Genomic DNA, 22,656 nt, shown 5'->3' with positions numbered 1-22,656 from the left:
ATTTTGATATAAATATATATATATTAATATCACAATACAGTTAGAACGACATAAAACACATCTATATATTTTTTAATATTTTATTTTTAATTATTTTTTTTATTTTATTTTTTACGTATTTACATATTTTTTTTTTATATTATTTATAAATATATATATATAACAATAATTATATATATATATTTAATCAGTATCATTCTACGTGTAATTTGATATTAATATATATATATAATTATATATATATATTAATATTAAAATACACCTAGACGGTGTATGTGTGTGTATGTATATGTGTATATATATACTTAGATCATATATATATATATATATATATATAAGTATACATTTTTTTTTTACACTTATTTAACATTTATTTTATTTGATTTCAGCCAGCAGGGGGACCAACTGTCATTACAGTTGGTCCCCCTGCTGGCATTGCTGCAGCCAGCTATACCGGCCATGTGATTGTGAGGTCCTCGCAAGGCCCACACTCTCACATGACCGGGAGGGACCGGAGGAGGAAGATGTGCCGCGGGGGGGCTCCCTGGGAGTCCCCCCAACCGCGATCGCCGGTGTGGGACCGCCGGCGACCGGGTAAGTTACTAAAAACCGGAGGGCGTACTATTACGCCCTGCGGCGTTTAGAGCCGCTTTTAAAAGGACGTAATAGTACGCCCTCCGGTCTTAAGGGGTTAACCCCTTCAGGACGGAGTCAATAGTACACGTTCTGATCAAAACAAAACGTAAACAAAAACTGGAATTTGCGCTATATGTCTGTTTAACCGTAATTCACCTCTTTCATTTTAAATGCACCCACACTTATTATATATAATTTTGTTCAGGAGAAACAGGGCTTTCATTTCATATAAAATATTTATATATGAAACAATTTATTATAAATAAAATTAAAAAAAAATGTGAGAATTTTTTCATTTTTTTTTAATTTGTAGTTCCGCCTCACATTTTAGCTGTAAATGTCATAATACTGTTAGGTTTTACTGCAACAAAATGCACATATTTGTAATCAGCGATGTCTCACGAGTACAACAGTACCCCCCGTTAACAGGTTTTATGGTGTTTTGGAAAGTTACAGGGTCAAATATAGAACGTTCCATTTTCAAATAGAAATTTGCCAGATTAGTAATGTTACCTTTGAGACGGTGTGGTAGCCCAGGAATGAGAATTACCCCCATAATGGCATACCATTTGAAAAAGTAGACAACCCAAGGTATTGAACGTGGGGTATGTTTAGTCTTTTTTAGTAGCCACTTAGTCACAAACACTGGCCAAAGTTAGCGTTCATATTTGTTTTTGTGTGAAAAAAGCAAAAAACTAATATTTGGCCAGTGTTTGTGACTAAGTGGCTACTAAAAATGACTGGACATACCCCATTTGCAATACCTTGGGTTGTCTACTTTTGCAAACGGTATGCCATCATGGGGGTAATTCTTATTCCTGGGCTACCATACGGTCTCAAAGGCAACATAACTAATCTGGCACATTTCAATGTCAAAAAAATGAAATGCAAGCCTTATATGTGACTCTCTAACTTTCCAAAACACCATAAAACCTGTACATGGGGGGTACTGTTATTCTCGGGAGATTTCACTAAACACAAATATTAGTGTTTTAAAACAGTAAAACATATTACAACAATAATATAGTCCATAAAAGTGCCGTTTGTTTGTAAAAAATTCAAAAAACGTCACTTTTACTTAAAATATCATCGTTGTAATACAATTTACCAGTTTTAAACACTAATATTTGAGTTCAGAAAAGTCTCCCGAGTAAAACAGTACCCCCCATGTACAGGTTTTATGATGTCTTGGAGAGTTACAGGGTCAAATATAGTGCTTGCGAATATAATTCTCTGCACTTTCTCCCTGTGTTGTCAGGTATGTCAATCACATTTTAATTAATCAAATGACATAATTATGTTAAAAAATTACTTAAATATACACGTAGAATTTTAATATATATGCATTTATAGGTATATAAATTCTACGTGTATACTAATGTAATCTTTTATGTAATTATATGTATTTATCTCTATATATATATTTGCGGTTATTTGTATTTTATATATAGATAGATATATATAGAATGTCATTCTAAGTGTATTCTGTTTCCAATATATATATATTAATAACAAAATACATTTAGAATGAAATTACATCTGAATATATAATTTATTTTAAATTTTGTTTCAATATTTTATTTATTCATTTAATTATTTTATTTATTTATTATTGTAATTATACGTATATATATATATATAATATATATGTATATATCTATTATATATATATACATATTATATATATGTAACGTCATTCTAAGTGTATTTTAATACTAATATATATACTAATATTAATATTAAAATACATTACGTATGACGTTACATATATATATAATATGTATATATATATTATATATATATAATATATATACACATATATTATATATATATATATATATATATATATATATATATATATATAAATACTTTTATTTTATTTTAACATGTGTATTTAATTTTGTTTTATACTTTCCTACCAGCAGGGGGACTGTCTAATATTTTAGACAGTCCCCCTGCTGGCAGATCCATAGCCAGCTATAGGGGGCCATGTGATCGCTCTTTGAGAGCGATCACATGGCCCCCGGGGGCCTCATTTGCCGGAGGGGGGCTGCCTGGGCTCTCAGGCAGCCCCCCAGAAAAGGATCGCGGCGGAGGTGAGTACACCTCTGCTCCTGGGGCTGCAAGCCGTTACGGCGTTCTATGCCGCTGCAACGGCTTTAAAGCCCTTTAAAGCCGCGACGGCATAGAACGCCGTAACGGTGTTAAGGGGTTAAGGGGTTAATAAACAGAAATTCCTATATATTTATTTAATAGGAAGGTCACAAATCCTAAAACTGACCTATAATCCTTAGATATATCAAAAAAGGAATTACACAATATGTAAATTTAAACAGTGTTATTTTCAACAAGGAAATAGAGCCAGAGCTTCACTAATTCCACAACTGAACAAATAACTAGAAAATACATAATATTGCAAATCTTCTTTTCCTCCAAAAAGTCAAAGGAATATAAAAAATAACAAATTCTCAACATATCTTAGACAAGTTTGAACATGTCACAATCCCCATTTCATTGGTAAAACACTATCTTAAGTACTTGGAAGTTAACGTTTCTAAAAAGATAGCAACATTCTACAAATGTAATAATCTTTTGAGTCAAATGCTTAAATAATGGAAATTGTTGCCATTATCGTTGGCCAGGGAGAAACACACTGATAAAATGTTGATTCTCGCCAAACTCTTGTATGTTTTCAAATCCCTCCCGATATCTCTTTCCCCATCCTATTGTAAAGCTGTGCAGAAAACTATTACTCTATTTACTTAGTCTAGGAAAAAAAGTGAGCATATCCTTACAATCATTCCTTATATATGTAGGGGGGATGGGAGTTTCAAACGTTCTGAATTATCACAAAGCAGCTTTATTGACACAAAAGTAATTAAAGGACCACTCTAGGCACCCAGACCACTTCAGTTTAATGAAGTGGTCTGGGTGCCAGGTCCAGCTAGGGTTAACTAATTGTTTTATAAACATAGCAGTTTCAGAGAAACTGCTATGTTTATCAATTAGTTAAGTCTTCCCCTATTTCCTCTAGTGGCTGTCTCACTGACAGCCGCTAGAGGCGCTTGCGTGATTCTCACTGTGAAAATCACAGTGAGAGCACGCAAGCGTCCATAGGAAAGCATTATGAATGCTTTCCTATGTGACCGGCTGAATGCGCGCGCAGCTCTTGCCGCGCGAGCGCATTCAGCCGACGGGGAGGAACGGAGGCGGAGAGGAGGAGGAGGAGAGCTCCCCGCCCAGCGCTGGAAAAAGGTAAGTTTTTACCCCTTTCCCCTTTCCAGAGCCGGGCGGGAGGGGGTCCCTGAGGGTGGGGGCACCCTCAGGGCACTCTAGTGCCAGGAAAACGAGTATGCTTTCCTGGCACTAGAGTGGTCCTTTAATCTTCATGTGCATTAACTCTGAATTGGGTTGATATGAACACAATTCTTAACAGCCCTCTTTTGTCCCTTCTGTGGATGCCCAAGAAACTTTGTCGCAAAAAGACATATGTATGTCAGACCACAAACCACTCTATCCAAATCTGGGATAACATTAGGGCAAATGCCGCATCAGCTCCAACGGACACCTATCTACTATACTTGTCCAGATTAAATGGATTTGAAAGGGCATGATGCATTTTAAACAGCTTAAGATCTTTGGAGACTTACAAGCTGAATTGATTCTAGATTTATATTCCTATATTTAAAGTAATAAAATATGTTTTAGCAGCATCTGCATTTTTCATCAGACACTGATAATGAATTTAATTATGTATTATCTTGATGTTGGACTGCAGAGACAAAATTCAAACTACTCCTGAAGGTGCTATTTCATAATACAAGGTTCTTCTCACCTAGAAAACATAATTGCATAAATTGGGAGGTGGAGGGTAACACTTTATCAGCCTGCCATTGGGTTAAAGCAGTAAATAGTTTGAAGGGCATTACTATTTATTATACTAAAATGGAAGCCCATCAAATATTTACATAAAAATTGTACCTTTTGGGGGGCGGGGCCTAGCAGCCGATCTCACTGGTCGCACACACAGTGAGCTCCGTAAAACAAACCTTTCATAAAGATATAAGCCTGAATTTTTCACGACAAAATCGACAATCCAGAATCAGTAGACGACTTGCACCCAGCCACTTCTTGGACTTATTAACGCCACTACGCCCTGCCTATTGGAGCGGGTGTGGGAGACGCGGATGATCTCCCTGCGGCCCATCTGCTGAACCAAGTGAGCGCCGGAGAGGCTCCAGATCCCCTAGTGGGGATTATCCTGGCCCTAGCATACATACTTACCTGTTAACGGTGAGCAGATGACCAAGCTTACGAACCCACTAAAATAAACTTGTCCCTACACAGCAGCCAAGATGGCGGATGCCAAGCTACACACTCTGCCACGAGGCCTGATAGACACCACGCTAACTCGTCTGGACGCCATCTTTGCGGCCTTCTGGAGAAAACTAGAGGAGAGGCAACGTAAAGTGAGCTTGCCGCAAACCTCACCCCTTGGAGCAGAGCACAGCATGCCTATCACCCTGCCTCGAAAGAGAGATGGAGGGACAGCCAGTCCTCCACCCACACGCCTGACACTTACAAAGCTCAAGACTCCCACAGCCCCGGTAAGGGGTCCTCGAGGGAGACAATCCCAAGACTCATCCCACAACCGTGGAAGAAGACAAAAAGCGGCTACCCCGCGACCACAATAGCCCGCGACTCTGCCCACGGCACCAGGAGTGCTCGAGGAGGGAGGAGCCGCACACGGGCCCCCAAAACAGCGGGAGGGCGACAGAAAGGTCAACAGCGGACCAGCACGAGAAGAACCTGTAAACAAGGCAGGAGCATCTCCTACCAGATGGCAAAGCACACCGGAGGGCGGGACACATCCCTCCACCTGACTTACCATCAAGATATCCTCTTACCAGGACTTACCTCACTGAGCAGGCTGAGCCATTATCCTTGGCCCGCCAGCCAGACCTCCAGAGCAGGCGTTGGCTGATCGAAATTAACTGACTCAGAGGCGGACTATGCTCCTGCAAGCCCAAACGCAGTGATAAAGCACGAGACTTTAATTCATACCCATTGTAATGTTTTTTTTTTGTTTTTTTTTGCTCCAGTGCCTATTTGCTCTGCCATCACTTAATGTTTAGACCACTGTCTAGCCATTGCATGCCTATATATTGCGCAGCTAAGTAAAGGTTAAATATAGTGTTGTCGCGAACCCGAAATTTTCGGTTCGCGAACGGCGAACGCGAACTTCCGCAAATGTTCGCGAACCGGCGAACCGCGCGAACCGCCATTGACTTCAATGGGCAGGCGAATTTTAAAAACAGGGACTCTTTCTGGCCACAATAGTGATGGAAAAGTTGTTTCAAGGGGACTAACACCTGGACTGTGGCATGCCAGAGGGGGATCCATGGCAAAACTCCCATGGAAAATTGCACCGTTGATGCAGAGTCTGCTTTTAATCCATAAAGGGCAGAAATCACCTAACATTGACACCTGTCCTCAAAGCCCAGCCCTGATACACACTGACACAGAGCAGAATAGAGACTGTTCCCCCTACATAGGGTCACTTGGCAGATATGGATTGACACCTGTCCTCAAAACCCCTGATACACCCTGACACAGAGCAGAATAGGGACTGTTCCCCCTACATAGGGTCACTTGGCAGATATGGATTGACACCTGTCCTCAAAACCCCTGATACACACTGACACAGAGCAGAATAGGGACTGTTCCCCCTACATAGGGTCACTTGGCAGATATGGATTGACACCTGTCCTCAAAACCCCTGATACACACTGACACAGAGCAGAATAGGGACTGTTCCCCCTACATAGGGTCACTTGGCAGATATGGATTGACACCTGTCCTCAAAACCCCTGATACACACTGACACAGAGCAGAATAGAGACTGTTCCCTGTCCACAGAGACCATGATACACACTGACACAGAGCAGAATAGGGACTGTTCCCCCTACATAGGGTCACTTGGCAGATATGGATTGACACCTGTCCTCAAAACCCCTGATACACACTGACACAGAGCAGAATAGGGACTGTTCCCTGTCCACAGAGTCCATGATACACACTGACACAGAGCAGAATAGAGACTGTTCCCCGTCCACAGAGACCATGATACACACTGACACAGAGCAGAATAGGGACTGTTCCCTGTCCACAGAGACCATGATACACACTGACACAGAGCAGAATAGAGACTGTTCCCCGTCCACAGAGACCATGATACACACTGACACAGAGCAGAATAGAGACTGTTCCCCCTACATAGGGTCACTTGGCAGGTATGGATTGACACCTGTCCTCAAAGCCCCTGATACACACTGGGGGGAGCTACTGTCCTCCCCAACCCCTGCGCGGTGGGTGGGGGCCATAAATCACAATGGGGTGACCTACTGTCCTCCCCCCCTCGGCCCCAACCCCTGCGCGGTGGGTGGGGGGCATAAATCACAATGGGGGGGCCTACTTTCCTCCCCCCGGCCCCCATCCCTGCGCAATGGGTGGGGGGCATAAATCACAATGGGACGGACCTACTGATAGGAGTGGAGTATTGTTCATATCAGTTTAATACCTTCCGCGTCTCCTATCAGTGGACGTGTAAATGGCAGAGATTTTTAATTGTTGAATCACCTCCCCTTTTTAGGCCAAGGTGGGAAGATGCTTAGACCACTGGTATATTGGTGCCATCTTGGAGGATTTTTTTTTTGTTTGGTTTTTGAAGCAACAGTGCTGCACCAGTGGGCCTAAATATTAGGCATGTACACATGCCTGAAAAAATGGTATTGTTGCAGCAGCTGCTGTAGCAGCGGCCAGAAAAATTGATGTTTGTTTCACAGGCAGAAAGTGCCCTAAAACATGGCGGCTTGAACCCTAGTTGGTGGCGGATAAGTCACGCAAGTCAAACGTCATTCAGAGCTAAAATACAGCAGCGTGTGGACCATTTTTAGCCCAAGGCAGCTCATCTCATCAGGCCTTTTTTAAGCGAATGTATTGCCCAGTGTCAGTCCCTTCGGGATCCATCCCTCATTCATCTTAATAAAGGTAGAGGTAGAGTAAAGAGGTAATCTAGACTTTTTTGACCTAGGCGACTTCTCTTCTCAGTGACAATACCTCCTGCTGCACTGAAGGTCCTTTCTGACAGGACACTTGAAGCAGGGCAGGCCAGAAGTTCTATCGCAAATTGGGATAGCTCAGGCCACAGGTCAAGCCTGCACACCCAGTAGGCTAGGGGTTCATCGCTCCTCAGAGTGTCGATATCTGCAGTTAAGGCGAGGTAGTCTGCTACCTGTCGGTCGAGTCGCTCTCTGAGGGTGGATCCCGAAGGGCTGTGGCGATGCATAGGACTTAAAAAGGTCCGCATGTCCTCCATCAACAACATGTCTTTAAAGTGTCCTGTCCTTGCCGGCGTGGTCGTGGGAGGAGGAGGAGGAGGATGACTTCCACCTCTCCCCCTGTTAGATTCCCGTTGTGCTGTGACATCACCCTTATACGCTGTGTAAAGCATACTTTTTAATTTATTTTGCAAATGCTGCATCCTTTCCGACTTGTTGTAATTCGGTAACATTTCCGCCACTTTCTGCTTATACCGGGGGTCTAGTAGCGTGGACACCCAGTACAGGTCGTTCTCCTTCAGCCTTTTTATACGAGGGTCCCTCAACAGGCAGGACAGCATGAAAGACCCCATTTGCACAAAGTTGGATGCCGAGCTACTCATTTCCCGTTCCTCCTCCTCACTGATGTCATTGAAGGTATGTTCTTCCCCCCCAGCCACGTACAACACCACGGGTACCAGATAGGTGACAACGAGCACCCTGGGATGCCTGTTGTGTTTGGTCTTGCTCCTCCTCCTCCTCCTCAAAGCTACAATCCTCCTCTGACTCCTCTTCCTCACAATCCTCTTCCAGCGTTGCCGCAGGTCCAGCAAGCGATGCTGATAAGGCTGTTTCCGGTGGTGATGGTGACCACAACTCTTCCTCTTCACGCTCATCTACAGCCTAATCCAGCACTCTTCGCAGGGCACGCTCCAGGAAGAAAGCAAATGGTATCTGCAGTTAAGGCGAGGTAGTCTGCTACCTGTCGGTTGAGTCGTTCTCTGAGGGTGGACCCCGAAGGGCTGTGGCGATGCGTAGGACTTAAAAAGCTCTGTATGTCCTCCATCAACAACACGTCTGTAAAGCGTCCTGTCCTTGTTGGCGTGGTCGTGGGAGGAGGAGGATTACTTTCACCTCTTCCCCTGTTAGATTCCCGTTGTGCTGTGACATCACCCTTATACGCTGTGTAAAGCATACTTTTCAATTTATTTTGGAACTGCTGCATCCTTTCCGACTTGGGGTAATTCGGTAACATTTCAGGCACTTTCTGCTTATACCGGGGGTCTAGTAGCGTGGACACCCAGTACAGGCCGTTCTCCTTCAGTCTTTTTATACGAGGGTCCCTCAACAGTCACGACAGCATGAAAGACCCCATTTGCACAAGGTTGGATACCGAGCTACTCATGTCCTGTTCCTCGTCCTCAGTGATCTCACTGAAGGTATGTTCTTCCCCCCAGCCACGTACAACACCACAGGTACCAAATAGGTGACAACAAGCACCCTGGGATGCCTGTTGTGGTTGGTCTTCCTCCTCCTCCTCAAAGCCACATTCCTCCTCTGACTCCTCTTCCTCACAATCCTCTTCCAGCGTTACCGCAGGTCCAGCAAGCGATGCTGATAAGGTTGTTTCTGGTGGTGATGGTGACCACAACTCTTCCTCTTACTCTACACGCTCATCTACGGCCTGATCCAGCACTCTTCGCAGGGCATGCTCCAGGAAGAAAACAAATGGTATGATGTTGCTGATGGTGCCTTCGGTGTGACAGACTAGGTTTGTCACCTCCTCAAAAGGACGCATGAGCGTCCAGTAACGTGGCAAAAAAATTCCCAGCTCCGCAGAGGCTGTCCTAGCACCCCGGTCATACAAATAGTCGTTAATGGCTTTTTCTTGTTGGAGCAGGCAGTCGAGCATTAGGAGTGTTGAATTCCAACGTGTCGGGCTGTCGCAAATCAAGCACCTCACTGGCATGTTGTTTCGCCACTGGATATCTGAAAAGTGCGCCATGGCCATGTAGGAACGCCTGAAATGGCCACACACCTTCCTGGCCTGCTTCAGGACATCCTGTAAGCCTGGGTACTTATGCACAAAGCGTTGTACGATCAGATTACACACATGTGCCATGCACGGCACATGTGTCAACTTGCCCAACTTCAATGCCGCTATCAAATTTTTTCCATTGTCACACACCACTTTGCCCATAACCAGTTGCTGCGGAGTCAGCCACTTTTCCACCTGTGCGTTCAGGGCGGACAGGAGTGCTTGTCCGGTGTGACTCTCTGCTTTCAAGCAAGTCAAACCCAAGACGGCGTGACACTGCCGTATCCGGGATGTGGAATAGTACCTGGGGAGCTGGGGGGGGGTGCCGTTGATGTGGAGAAAGAAGCAGCGGCACAAGAGGACTCAGCCGAGGAGGTTATGGAAGAGGATGGAGTAGGAGGAGTAGAGGAGGTGGCAGCAGGACTGCCTGCAATTCGTGGCGGTGTCACCAACTCCTCTGCAATGCCACGCATTCCTTGCTTGTCAGCCGTCAGCAGGTTTACCCAATGCGCAGTGTAGGTGATATACCTGCCCTGACCATGCTTTGCAGACCAGGTATCAGTGGTCAGATAAACCCTTGCCCCAACACTGTGTGCCAGACATGCCATGACTTCCTTTTGCACAATCGAGTACAAGTTGGGGATTGCCTTTTGTGAAAAGAAATTCCGGCCGGGAACCTTCCACTGCGGTGTCCCAATAGCTACAAATTTTTTGAACGCCTCAGACTCAACCAGATTGTATGGTAAAAGCTGGCGGGCTAATAGTTCGGACAAGCCAGCTGTCAGACGCTGGGCAAGGGGGTGACTTGGTGACATTGGCTTCTTACGCTCAAACATGTTCTTGACAGACACATGACTGTGGGCAGATGAGCGGGAACTGCTCAAGGCGGGAGACGGAGTGGCGGATGGTTGAGAGGGGGCAAGAAGGACAGCAGTGGTTGACGTGGCTGAAGATGCTGGACCAGGAGGAGGATGGCGGCTTAGAGTAGGCGTGCTGCTTGTACTCATGTGTTGATCCCATAGGCGTTTGTGATGTGAGATCATGTGCCTACGCAAAGCAGTTGTACCTAGGTGGGTGTTGGACCTCCCACGACTCAGTTTCCTTTGGCACAGGTTGCAAATGGCATCGCTGTTGTCAGAGGCAGACACACAAAAAAAATGCCACACTGCTGAGCTCTGCAATGACGGCATTCTGGTGGTGGACACAGCATGCGTTGATTGGCGTGCTGTCAGGCTGACCCCGGGTGCCGATGCATGCTGTCTGACTGTGCCACTAGCTCCTTGCGACGACCCCCCCTGCTTCCAACTCGTCTCCTCCTCCTCTCTGTCTCCCCATCTGAACTTTCGCCCTGTTCTTCTTCTTGCCGAGCGGGCACCCACGTGACATCCATGGACGCATCGTCATCATCAACCGCTTCGCTTGTATCTGACAACTCAGAAAAGGAAGCAGCAGCGGGTACAACATCATCATCACACCGTACCTCCATGTGTTTAATGCTGCCTGCCTGAGACATATCCCTGTTATCTACATCCTCTAGCAATAATGGTTGCACATCACTCATTTCTTCAAACGGGTGTGTGAATAACTCCTCTGACATACCAAGTAAAGCGGCTGTGGTGCTAGTTTTGGTGGTGGTGGCAGGCGGGTGAGTGCTATCTTGAGAGGTGCCTGAAGCTAAGCTGGAGGAGGATGGTGCGTCAAGGTTCCGAGCGGAGGCTGTACAAGATTGGGTGTCATGTGTTATCCAGTCAACTAAGTCCTCAGAACTTTTTAAGTTCAGGGTACGTGGCTTCTGAAAACTGGGCATTATTCTAGGGCAAAAGGGAATCACAGCACCACGACCACGACGGCCCCTGTGGGGTGGCCTGCCTCTGCCTGTCATTTTTTTGGGGATTAGTGGTACTATGCGTGCAAGCTACTGTGAGACCAGATATGATAGGCAATGTGCACTGGAACAGTTCTGCAGAGCACACGCTGAAGGAAGGACTGACAGAGCCGCTTGAAGACAAGTAACTGCTATTCAATCTATAACAGTGAAAAACAAATTTTGGTTTTAAAAGCACGCTATAGAGACACAAAATATGATTGGCAACTGTCAAAGCACGCTGGAACAGGTCTACAGAGCACACGATGAAGTAGGCCTGACACCCAGACGCTTGCAGACAACTAACTGATCTTCTATTACAATGAAAAAAAATGATTTCTTTAAAATCTAAAGCTTAAGCTATTGTTAAAACAGATATGAGTGGTGGCACTGACTGTGCAAATGGGCAAGGCATCCAACCTGACACAGAAGCTGGCAGGCAGGCAGGCAACTGCTCTTCTATTACAGTGAAAACAAATTATTTATTTTAAATCTAAAGCTTAACCAATTGTTAAAACAGATATGAGTGGTGGCACTGACTGTGCAAATGGGCAAGGCATCCAACCTGACACAGAAGCTGGCAGGCAGGCAACTGCTCTTCTATTACAGTGAAAACAAATTATTTATTTTAAATCTAAAGCTTAACCAATTGTTAAAACAGATATGAGTGGTGGCACTGGGCAAATGGGCACAGTATCCAATGTGAACCTCACACAGAAGCTGGCAGGCAGGCAACTGCTCTTCTATTACAGTGGAAACAAAATTTTGGTTGTAAAAGCACGCTATAGAGACACCAGATATGAGTGGCAACTGTCAAAGTACGCTGGCAGGGTTGTGCGGGGCACACGCTGAAGGAAGGCCTGACAGAGCTGCTTGAAGGACACTGACTGTCTGCTATTAGCTTACACTGGAAACCTTTTTTCTTTGTTAAAGCACGCTAAAGAGACACCAGATATGATTGGCAACTGTCAAAGCACACTGGCACAGGTCTGCAGAGCACACGCTGAAGTAGGCCTGACACCCAGACGCTTCCAGACAACTAACTGCTCTTCTATTACAGTAAAAAAAAAAAAAATATTTATTTTAAATGTAAAGCTTAACCAATTGTTAAAACAGATATGAGTGGTGGCACTGGACAAGTAGGCACAGTATCCAATGTGAACCTCACACAGAAGCTGGCAGGCAGGCAACTGCTCTTCTATTACTGTGAAAAAAAATATTTATTTAAAATCTAAAGCTTAACCAATTGTTAAAACAGATATGAGTGGTGGCACTGACTGTGCAAATGGGCAAGGCATCCAACCTGACACAGAAGCTGGCAGGCAGGCAACTGTTCTTCTATTACAGTGAAAAAAAAATATTTATTTTAAATCTAAAGCTTAACCAATTGTTAAAACAGATATGAGTGGTGGCACTGACTGTGCAAATGGGCAAGGCATCCAACCTGACACAGAAGCTGGCAGGCAGGCAACTGCTCTTCTATTACAGTGAAAACAAATTATTTATTTTAAATGTAAAGCTTAACCAATTGTTAAAACAGATATGAGTGGTGGCACTGGGCAAGTAGGCACAGTATCCAATGTGAACCTCACACAGAAGCTGGCAGACAGGCAACTGCTCTTCTATTACAGTGAAAAAAATATATTTATTTTAAATGTAAAGCTTAACCTATTGTTAAAACAGATATGAGTGGTGGCACTGGGCAAATAGGCACAGTATCCAATGTGAACCTCACACAGAAGCTGACAGGCAGGCACCTGCAATTACATTACACAGGAAAAAAAAAAAAGCAGCCTGATTTTATAGCCCTAAAAAGGGCTTTTTGGGGTGCTGTCCTTACAGCAGAGATCAGATGAGTCCTTCAGGATTGTAGTGGACACTGAATACCCTAGCCTAGCTATCAATTTCCCTATCTAATCAGCAGCAGCTAAACTTTCCCTCCTCTCACTAAGCATGCATCTTCCGAATGAATCGAAAATGGATGCTGGGAGGGAGGTTGGAGGGTGTGGAAGGGAGGGAGTGCTGCTGATTGGCTGGAATGTGTCTGCTGACCGAGAGGCACAGGGTCAAAGTTTGCCCAATGATGACGAATAGGGGGCGGATCGAACTGCGCATGTGTCCGCCCGCCGCGGCGAACGCGAACACGCTAATTTCGCCGGGAACTGTTCGCCAGCGGACAGTTCGGTACATCACTAGTTAAATATCCTCATATGTTCAGCAGACATGCACCTGAATAACAGGCTAGCACTGCACAGTGTAATGATACCTTAATTAGTTCCCTGCCAAGTTAATCTAACCACTGTGCCCATATATATATATATATATATATATATATATATATTATCCTGCCTATTACCTAAAAATGTGAAGCTAACTAGAACATATATTCAGCATGTTCTCTTCCAAGCATGTCATACATACATACAGACACACATACATACATACAGACACACATACATACAGACAGACATACATACAAAGACATACATACAAAGACACATACACACATACAGACAGACACAAGAAACAGACACACATACATACACACATATATACAGACAGACACACACACACAACACATACAAAGACATACATACAGACACACATACATACATACAGACAGACAGACACACACACAATACATACATACAAAGACACATACACACATACAGACAGACACAAGAAACAGACATACATACACACATATATACAGACAGACACACACACACACAACACACACAATACATACAAAGACACATACACACACACACAATACATACAAAGACACACACACACACACACAAATACATACATACAAAGACACACACACGACATACACACAAGACATGCATACAAAGACACACACAAGACATGCATACAAAGACACACACACAACATACATACAAAGACAAGACACACATATATACAGACATACACATACATAAGACACACATACAGACACAAACAAGACATACATACAAAGACAAGACACACATATATACAGACATACACACACACACACATAAGACACATACAGACACACACACACGACATACATACAAAGGCAAGACACACATGTATACAGACATACACACACAAGACACATACAGACACACACAAGACATGCATATAAAGACAAGACACACAAGACACATACATAAGACACACACAGACACACACAAGACATACATACAGACACACACAAGACATACATACAAAGACAAGACACACATATATACAGACTTACACACACACACAAGACACATACATAAGACACACATACAGACACACACAAGACATGCATACAAAGACAAGACACACATATATACAGACTTACACACACACACACACACACACAAGACACATACATAAGACACACACAGACACACACAAGACATACATACAGACACACACAAGACATACATACAGACACACACAAGACATACATACAAAGACAAGACACACAAGACACATACATAAGACACACATACAGACACACACAAGACATACATACAAAGACAAGACACACGTATACAGACATACACATACATAAGACACACATACAGACACACACAAGACACACATACAGACACACACAAGACACACATACAGACACACACAAGACACACACAAGACACACATACAGACACACATACAGACACACACAAGACATACATACAAAGACAAGACAGACAAGACACATACATAAGACACACATACAGACACACACAAGACATACATACAAAGACAAGACACACATACATACAGACTTACACACACACACAAGACACATACATAAGACACACATACAGACACACACAAGACATACATACAAAGACACATACACAAACAAACACACATTATATTTAAGTCACCCTCCTGTTTCCTACCTTTAAAGTGCAGGAGGGTGACTTTCCCTGGGGTCCAGTGGTGGCTCAGGTAGATGGGAGTCAGAGTTCCCACTCTGACTCCCTCCTCCTCCTTCATCCCGCGCGGCTCTCAGCATGCTGGGAGGAGTGACCAGGGAATCACTTCCTCCCAGCAGAGATGATGTCATCACAGGGGGCCCGGTCGCGCTGTTAAAGCGCCCAGCGCTGACCAGGCCCCCTCACAATCCACATCCATCGGGGGCCCTGACAGCATGGGCCACCCGATGGACCCCTCCATATGCGGCCCCGGCGGTTTGCCGCCGGAGTCGCAAGTGGTGATGGCGGTACCCAGTCACAGGGGTACCGCCGGCTCGCGCCCGCCCGCCTGCCCAATCAATCACCCAATCTGTAAAAAAAAAAATGAAAATCCCTACCGCCCACCTGGAATCCTGAAACGCCCACTAGTGGCCGGTAGGGACCAGGTTGACGACCCATGGTTTAAGCTATCATATTATACTTATTATTTAAAGGAGCTCAACGTTAACATTTTATGTTACCCATCATTATTTTATGCCTAGCGGAACTTTTTAGTTGCAACTAAATGGTTAAAGCTTGGTTAAGCATAAATATAAAAAAATATTGCTTCACCTTACTTTACCTGGAACTGATATACTCACCATAACTGCAAATACCGATCTCACTGTCCACTACACTGATCTTGCAGACAAACCTAGCTATAAGCTAAACCCAAATCCTCCTAGGGTGCCCTACTCTGCCAACATGTCCCATGCTTGAGACTAGCCTGTCAACTGCAAAGCACTGCGCCCTGCATCCCCTGCTGGTGGTATGGGTCAAGTTATGGAGCCTGTTCTCGCCTAGCCTGGTTTTCATGTGCCAGCCTTCACCAGGATTGTTTAGCCTGACTGTATTTGTTAATGTTTCTGTTAATTAATCGTTTTCACCTAGCTAACTAGACAGGGCGAATTACTGTTAAATAAGAAGGGAACCTTCTGGTAACCTCTACTCCGACCGCTGCCACATAGTCACCGTTGCCACTGCCCCACTACTCAGCAGCTTAGTAATCAGGGACACTTACTGTCCCAGCGTACTGTAAGCGTAACTTTTAAGCCTTGTTAAGCAACGCACTAGTTAAGCGGGATAATTAATACCCAAACGTTGATATCTCGACTCGTTATTCCTTATTATTTTAAAAAATTATATGCAAATCCAACATGCCACAACACTGTCATATTATGTGCATGAAAATTGAGCCTGCTGATGCCGTTGTGGCGATACAGGCACTGTTGTAACTACCTGCATATCAAAAATAAAGAATTACATTTTTTTTTTTTTTTTAAATGGTACCTTTCACCAGAGAGGATATGCAAGTCCTCCCAGAGTATTTCGCAGAATCATGACAGATGCTTGACAAAGGGCACTGCGTAGGCTGAAACGTTGCTATTCTCGTTTCAATAAAATTATTTTTGACGCATTTTTTAATTCTTCCCAGTGTATTCAACATCACATTGGTGCTCTTTGGTGGAGTTGCCCTGTGTTAACACCATTTTGATCTCTGATCACCATTTTGATCTTTGCACTCATCAACCAATTATGTTCTTCTTGAAAGTCCTTGATGATCTTTGTGGCTGTTTTTCAGAGGATCTTCCTTTTATTCATAGAGCTTTGGCTACTAGACCTGTGCACACTGTGACTATTTGGGCTCTGCCAAACCATTTTTCCTGAAAAAAGAATTTCAGCTATATTTCTTTTCAGCTCTGCAGAATTTTGGTACAAAAAAAAAAAACAGATTTGGGAGCTAAATCAGACAAACCAAAGAGGCACACAAAATGGAACAATTAGTGTACTGCAAAAAAATAAAAAATAAAGAGCATTTTCCTGTTTTTGCTTTATAGATCATATGAGAAATGGTAACCAATAGAGGGAACAAAAGGAAGGGCAATATGAATATGTATATATATTTTTTTCAATTCTTTATTTTTGAGTGATCATGAACACGACATCATTTCAGGCAATTATGCAAAGGGTTATGCAACATACAAGTAAATTGTAACATCTAATGAAATACATATCTAAGGTATAATGTGTGCAATCCTTCCCGACATGCCCGGTCCATGACACATCACATTTTGTGGAGAAAATGTTATGTGTAATTTAAAAACTTATAGAGGCTATAATGTTATATGCAAAAACAAAAGAAAGTATATACACTAAAGATAAGAAAACGTATTACTGGGAGTGATCCCAGGTGTACTCCACAGCCACCTAAGTAAATATGGTTATATATAGAAAAGTGGAACCCACCCAGAATACGTGAAATATAAAACAGAATAACCTGTTAAGTAGATATTCCGGTATATGTTTCTGTATAAATAAATCAAAAAGCTAACATAGCGTAAAAAATATATTAAATATTAGGTCTCAATATATGTGATATAGGTACACTCACAAACGAATGAGAAAAACGAGCCTTTCACCCACTCAGGGGTACTCTGACGAAAATGAGCGGTAGTCTTCCAACCAGATATGTAAATAAAGAATAAGAATATAGTGAAGCACGTATGTAAAAAAGTATAACAAATTTATTGGTCGCACTTACACTTCAGTAGTAAAAAAGAGGCATGTCTCCAAATAATTATGGACCTCCTGATGTTTGGAAATCCAGAGTTCCGTAGTAGGAGTCTTGGAGCAGTAATATAGTGGTAACAATACATAAAATAAACAGTATAAAAATAAAAGTCCACAGGGAATAAAATCCAACGCGTTTCGTCCTTTGTAGAATATTGGACTTCTCCCTGAAGAAGTCCAATATTCTACAAAGGACGAAACGCGTTGGATTTTATTCCCTGTGGACTTTTATTTTTATACTGTTTATTTTATGTATTGTTACCACTATATTACTGCTCCAAGACTCCTACTACGGAACTCTGGATTTCCAAACATCAGGAGGTCCATAATTATTTGGAGACATGCCTCTTTTTTACTACTGAAGTGTAAGTGCGACCAATAAATTTGTTATACTTTTTTACATACGTGCTTCACTATATTCGTATTCTTTATTTACATATCTGGTTGGAAGACTACCGCTCATTTTCGTCAGAGTACCCCTGAGTGGGTGAAAGGCTCGTTTTTCTCATTCGTTTGTGAGTGTACCTATATCACATATATTGAGACCTAATATTTAATATATTTTTTACGCTATGTTAGCTTTTTGATTTATTTATACAGAAACATATACCGGAATATCTACTTAACAGGTTATTCTGTTTTATATTTCACGTATTCTGGGTGGGTTCCACTTTTCTATAATGTTATATAGCTATATCTGATAGTGCTGCAGGTGGCCGAGCTTGTGGTTAGATAAGAAATGTTACAAATCGCTATTTGTAACTGGCCCTTTAAATGAAAAATTGCCCTGCTTCCCTGGATTGTGGAGAAGCCTATTTGCCAGCCTCCTTCCTTATGACTATGGCCCTGTGTGAGCGGTGATACCCCAGATGGCTATGCCATGGAGCCTATTCATATAATGAAAGACTATGGGAAAGACTTTAGCTCCGTGGCAATTGAACTGTGTGAATAGGATCTGCGCGCTATTCGGTAGTTTTGTGCGCTCAGATCCCAGCTATCTGGGGATATGTGAAATGTCTGTGTGTTATGTGTAAAATGTGACTTTATGTATTTTAAAGTGTTTTATGTTGTTTTGCAACCATGTGGTTAATGGAGTCTGCCTCTAGTCCTGGATAATTGAATTACTTCCCCCCCATTGTCTCCAGGATAGAGGGCCCTGTAAAACCATGCTTCCAGAAGGTCAAATGCACATTTGTACTAACTTCTGAACCCCTGGTCCAATTCGTATGATTTTTGAGTATGTTGTTCCCCTGAATGGATTGATTGTGAATATGTATTTTTATGCGAATGTGATGTATATTTTGGGAGTTATGAATGTTGTGTAAAAACTGTATTTTTACTGTCTGTGATAATTATGTTAATCCCTTGTGTAGCATAATTATATCACAGACATAGGGGAGGATTTTGTGTGTAATTACTGGGAGTGGTTTTAATGATGTACGTGTATGATTGGTTGTTTTGTCCCGCGCTGTGGGTGGTCCTGTATTTACAAAATGGTAATAAAAACCAGGCTGGGTGTTCCAGCACCTCAGACCTCTTCTGACCCTCTAACTTGCAGCCTCGACTCATGTTTGTAGGGGACAGCTATAATCACTACAGGGATTGCTATGCTCGTCATACTCCCTTAGCTACTGAGCTCTTGTAAGAGCTCTGGTTCCTGATCCTGCTTCGCTCGACAGAAGGAAGAGGTTCGCCTATTGGAACCTGGAGCCTGGTCGTAGGTCCAGGGCGCAGAGCAGACGGCGAGATACCAGCCCAGCAGCGGTGGTTCGTGGAGTTCGCAGTGCTTATGGTGGCTACGGTGCTGATGGTCCTTTGGTGAGCGCTAGGAGCATCCTTTCTACGGTCCAACTTCCAGCCAGCCTGGAGGCAACCGTAACATTTGGTGGCAGCGGTGGGATGGCGTCCTAGCGCAAGGAGCAGCACCCCAACAGCACTGGTATCGTATGAGAGTTATTGAGGGCAACGCTAGCCACTGCGCAGCGTCCCTACCTTGAGCAGCATGGAGCCAGCCAGTCCGTGCACAGCAGCCGAAATGGAGGAGAGGTTCCTCAACAGATTGCATGGCTTCCTATCCTGGAGAGATGGGGAAGTCTCAGAAGAGGAGATGTGTGGGTACAGACATGAGGCCAGATTTGAGCTGTGGGAAGAAGCCCTACAGGAAGTTCAACGTTGGCGAGGAGATCGTAGTATCAGCCGAGAGCAGCAAATCCAGGCTCGAATGGCAGAGCGGATGCCCTTCCTGGGCAAACAACCCCTTCCAGTGTGGGTAGCTAAACTAGAGAAACTAGTATACAACGAACTGTGGCTCGACACCGCATACCAGGCGCTACAGTGGTACGCAACTCAGCTCGCTCCAGAGATGGCTGAGTATGAATTCCCAGAGTGTGGGGATTACGATGGCCCTGATCTATTCTGGGAGAATATGGACGATGATGACTTTGGTAGGGCTACAGATTCACGCTTCTGGGACCTGTTTGATGACCGGGAAGACAAGCTGGGCCTCCCTAGAACTATTAACCTAGAGGCAGATCTGCGGTACCTAGTCACCAACGAATGTGACCTTGAGTGGAAGTACCAGCACCTCATCGATGGGTCCCGGGAAGAGACACCCGGTCCCCTTCCTCCACAGCATCCAGAGGTACCCCAGGAGAGCACAGCAGCAGAGCCAGGTCGAGAGCCCTTCAGCTGGCAGGACATCGTAGGGGTATACTGGGAGGAACCTCCGATGGCAGGTGGAGATGGGACCGCAGTCTCTCTACCGGCCCTACAGGGATGCTGGGCAGGCGGCCCAGATCCCCAACCCCAGGGTGAGTTACAGGGAGAGGAGAGCAACGACCTCCCTCCCCAGCGGCAGCGTGAGTTAAAGGGAGAGGAGATCAGCGACCTCCCTCCCCAGCGGCAGTGCACTGTACAGAGGGAAGAGACAACCGGTCTCCTTCCCCAACCACAACCAGAGGTACCCGAGGCAGCAGGCCTCAAAGACTGGTCCTGGGAGGACCCCCAGCAGGCAGGTGGAGATGGGACCGCAGTCTCTCTACCGGCCCTACAGGGATGCTGGGCAGGCGGCCCAGATCCCCAGCGGTAGCCTGAGTTACAGGGAGAGGAGAGCAGCGACCTCCCTCCCCAGCGGCAGTGCACCGTGCAGAGGGAAGAGACAACCGGTCTCCTTCCCCAACCCCAACCAGAGATACCCGAGGCAGCAGGCCTCATAGAATGGTCCTGGGAGGACCCCCAGCAGGCAGGTGGAGATGGGACCGCAGTCTCTCTACCGGCCCTACAGGGATGCTGGGCAGGCGGCCCAGATCCCCAGCGGCAGACCCAGCTACAGGGAGGGGAGAGCATCGACCACCCTCCCCAGCCGGAGTATGCCTTCCAGGGAGAGGAGACAACCGGTCTCTCTCCCCAGCCGCAGCATGTTCCACAAGAAGCGGAGAGCATCGACCTCCCTTCTCAACGGCCGCAGGAGTATCAGGAGGAGGAGGTAAGCCAATTCCCCCCTCCTCAGCTAACTTCTAACCTGGGCCCAGGGTTAACAGTTCCCTTTGCCCCCGGGCAGGACTATGCCCCAATTCCCCCAGCAGAAGCGCTGGCACCAGGGCAGAGTGCCGCTGGCCTCTGCCCCCCAAGTACTACCAGCTATTTGCCCAGCTGCACCCGGAAGGCAGCGAGTGCTGCATGTTTACCCTACAACCTGGGACCTACAGGCCAGTACTATTTATTGTGGGGGGGCTTCTCTGCCAATGTTTATTCGTGGGTGGGCTGCGAGACTAACTTAGGCACTGACCGACAGAAGGTCAGGTGCCTGGTTAGTCTCCCTCCAAAAGGGGAGATGTGTTACAAATCGCTATTTGTAACTGGCCCTTTAAATGAAAAATTGCCCTGCTTCCCTGGATTGTGGAGAAGCCTATTTGCCAGCCTCCTTCCTTATGACTATGGCCCTGTGTGAGCGGTGATACCCCAGATGGCTATGCCATGGAGCCTATTCATATAATGAAAGACTATGGGAAAGACTTTAGCTCCGTGGCAATTGAACTGTGTGAATAGGATCTGCGCGCTATTCGGTAGTTTTGTGCGCTCAGATCCCAGCTATCTGGGGATATGTGAAATGTCTGTGTGTTATGTGTAAAATGTGACTTTATGTATTTTAAAGTGTTTTATGTTGTTTTGCAACCATGTGGTTAATGGAGTCTGCCTCTAGTCCTGGATAATTGAATTACTACCCCCCATTGTCTCCAAGATAGAGGGCCCTGTAAAACCATGCTTCCAGAAGGTCAAATGCACATTTGTACTAACTTCTGAACCCCTGGTCCAATTCGTATGATTTTTGAGTATGTTGTTCCCCTGAATGGATTGATTGTGAATATGTATTTTTATGCGAATGTGATGTATATTTTGGGAGTTATGAATGTTGTGCAAAAACTGTATTTTTACTGTCTGTGATAATTATGTTAATCCCTTGTGTAGCATAATTATATCACAGACATAGGGGAGGATTTTGTG

The sequence above is a fragment of the Pelobates fuscus genome, chromosome 1 (assembly GCF_036172605.1).
Source record: "Pelobates fuscus isolate aPelFus1 chromosome 1, aPelFus1.pri, whole genome shotgun sequence".
Lineage (NCBI taxonomy): Eukaryota > Metazoa > Chordata > Amphibia > Anura > Pelobatidae > Pelobates > Pelobates fuscus.
This window is presented reverse-complemented; position numbering follows the sequence as displayed.